General features: G+C 51.5%; 1 pseudogene; it reads left to right on the top strand.

Annotated features, from left to right (window-relative positions):
• The first annotated feature begins 1,133 nt into the window (after positions 1–1,133).
• LOC126069093 (melanoma-associated antigen B2-like) lies at positions 1,134–2,299 on the top strand (annotated as a pseudogene).
• The last annotated feature ends 940 nt before the right edge of the window (positions 2,300–3,239 follow it).

Below are 3,239 nucleotides of genomic sequence, written 5' to 3'. Positions count from 1 at the left end.
CCCAGAAACTGGTGGGAGTTAAGGTAAAAATCCTTTAGAAGGCACTAGGGGATTAACCCTTCTTCTCTCCTCCCCTGGTGGCATGGTGGTTAAGTGCTACGGCTGCTAACCAAAGGGTTGGCAGTCCGAATCCGCTGGGCACTCCTGGGAAACTCTATGGGGAAGTTCTGCTCTGTCCTATAGGGTCGCTATGAGTCGGAATCGACTCCACGGCACTGGGTTTTTTCTCCCGTCCCCCAAGAAGAGAGGAGGATGCAGCAAAGCCTCCCACTGCTGTTGGCCCAGGAGAGCCATGGTCAGAGGTGTCGGGCTGAGGTGGCCCCTGGTTTGTTCCTAGGGACACGTGGTCTCAGGGACATGAAGTCCTTGGGCTAATGGAGAGGCTTATTCAGCAGAGGCAGGAGACTTGGTCCCTAGTAGGAGTCAAGGTCAGGATACATAGTTATGGTGAGGAGACTCTTTCCAGAAATAAGGGGGAAACACAGAGCCCCAGCCCTGCTTTTGGACCTGGAGGACCTGGGCACGGTGACGTAGTGAGTTGCACTCACTAACTCCCAGGGCATCCCACGGAGGTGAGGGACCTGGTGAAAGGGGGCAGCCATGGTGAGAACCTGGTGGAGGACTGAGGCCTCCAAGGAGCCACAGACAGAACGGGCTCCACTGCGCTGTCGTCAGTGAGACAACCTGCCAGGAGTGGTGGCTGAGCTGCTCCTTTAGTTCCTGCTTGTGAATCCCAGAGGGATGGGAGATGTCATGGTAGAGTAGCATAGGGGATGTGCCCTGGCCCTGCCAGCAGGTGAAATGATGGCCCTAAGAGTGAACCCCAAATAACCCAGTACAGAGTCTGTAGTGCCGGGCCCTGCTGTCACCCCCCGTAAGCCCCAAGCATGGCTGACAATCTACAACCTAATCCTTCCTCTAATTTCCTCTACAGGGTCCTGAGCAGGACACTAGGGGCCTTGTGGGGTCCTAGAGCAGTGCCCTCTAAGTATTCTGCAAAGGCAGCATTTGTTAAAGCCAAGGAGGCATCACTCTGCTGCAGGGGTGCGCAAGCTCTCAGCCTCCCTCCTCCAGTGGGCCCACATCACCTGCCCTCCTTACACTCCTCCCTGCTCTCCTTGACCAGAGTCGTCATGCCTCGTGGTCACAAGAGTAAGCTCCATGCCCGTGAGAAACGTCGTCAGACCCAAGGTGACACCCACAGTGTCGATGGTGCTCAGGCAATTGCAGCAGAGGAGGAGGGTCCCCGTCCTCTTCCTCTCCTCCTTTTGGGGGGTCTCCCCCGAGCTCCCCTGCTGCTGGCATTCCCCAGGGGCCTCAGAGCATCCCGCCCACCACCACTGCTGCTGCTGGTGCTTCGGGCACAAGAGCTGCTGGAGGGGCCGAGGGCCAAGATGAGGGAGGTCCAAGTTCCTCTGCGGCCCCAGCCCCCACTGAGAGGTCTCAAAGAGACCCCGTAACCCGGAGGGTGAGCATGTTGTTGCAGTTCCTGCTGTACAAGTGTAAAATGAAAGAGCCCATTACGAAGGCAGAAATGATGAAGATCATCAACAAAAGGCACAAGGAGCACTTCCCTGACATCCTGAGGAGAGCCTCTGTGCACCTGGAGGTGGTCTTTGGGCTTGAGCTGAAGGAAGTCGACTCCAAAGGTGAATCCTATGCCCTTGTCAGCCATTTGGAGATCAGCAAGGAAGAGAATTTTATTGGTAGCAGGGGGTTTCCCAAGAATGGGCTCCTGATGCCTCTCCTGGGCATGATCTACAGGAATGGCGACCGGGCCACCGAGGAGGAGATGTGGGCATTCCTGAATGTGCTGGGGATCTACGATGGGAAGTGGCACTTCATGTTTGGGGAGCCCAGGAAGCTCATCACCAAAGATTTGGTGCAGGAAAAGTACCTGGAGTACCGGCAGGTGCCCAACAGTGATCCTCCACGCTACGAATTCCTGTGGGGTCCCAGAGCCCACACTGAAGCCAACAAGAAAAAAGTCCTGGAGTTTTGGGCCAAGATCAGTGCTACCGACCCCAGTGCCTTCCAAGCCGTGTATGAAGAAATTTGGAGATTGAAGAAGAGAGAGACGCAGTCAGAGAATGCGCCAGGGCCAGTCCTAATGCCAGGGCAAGGGCCCCTTTCAGGGTGAAGTCCAGCAGGTCCTCCCACCTCTAGTGAAGTCTGATGGAGATTCTTCACTTTGTTGTTGAAAATGGCCGTTAACCTTCTAATTAGTAGAGGCAAGGGGGGCTGGAGGGAGCACATGTATGTCTTCTTTTGTTCCTGTTATACTTGAGTGACTTCTACATTTAGCTCGTTTTTTTGTATTTTTGAAATGTTGTTCTTTTTAATTGAAGGTTTATTTAGATTCAGAATCTAAATTCATTCTCATGCATTTATTGCTGTTTTGTTGCTTGATTTAGGAGTGAGAGTTTTGTATTGTTTAAAACAAATTGAAAATTCTTGAATCTTTTTTTGTGATCTAGAGCCAGTTAACATGGGATCGGAATAGGGATCACCTTGGAAATATTAAAGAGTCTGCAAAGAGCAGTTGAGTTCACAAGGTAGAGGTAGACATATGTAAAAGTTGGTCCACTCTTGGTTTCCCTTATTCCTTTTGGTAAAGTAAAATATACATGTGCCTGGATTCGTTTAGGTTATTCAAAGATATGGGAAAAATAAATCATGATGATTTCCACCTCTTGTTCACTGGTTCTTTTCTTCCCCAAAGAGTAACTGAGCGTCTGCTCTTTGGAAACCCTGGTGGCATAGTGGTTAAGTGCTACAGCTGCTAACCAAAGGTTTGGTAGTTCGAATCCGCCAGGCGCTCCATGGAAACTCTATTGGGCAGTTCTACTCTGTCCTATAGGGTCCCTGTGAGTCAAAATCGACTCGATGGTTTTTTAATTTGGCTCTTTGGAAGGCTTCACGCTAGTACTGGGGACATTTAGACAAAGACATCGCAGGCGCTGTGCATAGATTTTAAAGTCTAAGAGCAGCTATGAAATGAGGAGGTAGGGCTACTCTCCAAGACCTAAGGACTAGTACAAAAGGAGTGTGCACTTCAGGGATCCTTCTGGTATAAATGCCCTGAGGGAGGTCATTTTTGGGCCTTGGGACACTTTGATCTCTCATGGTGGGGGTAGGGGGATAGTGTTGGGGAGTAGATTTTCACGTTAGGCTGCATGGGGTAGACAAGGGTAGGGGATGGGTAAAGTGGGTTGGGTGAGGTGGGGGGAGTCCAGATG

Source organism: Elephas maximus, chromosome X (genome assembly GCF_024166365.1).
Source record: "Elephas maximus indicus isolate mEleMax1 chromosome X, mEleMax1 primary haplotype, whole genome shotgun sequence".
Lineage (NCBI taxonomy): Eukaryota > Metazoa > Chordata > Mammalia > Proboscidea > Elephantidae > Elephas > Elephas maximus.
Note: the sequence above shows the minus strand (reverse complement) of the source record. Positions and strands in the feature narration are given on the sequence as shown.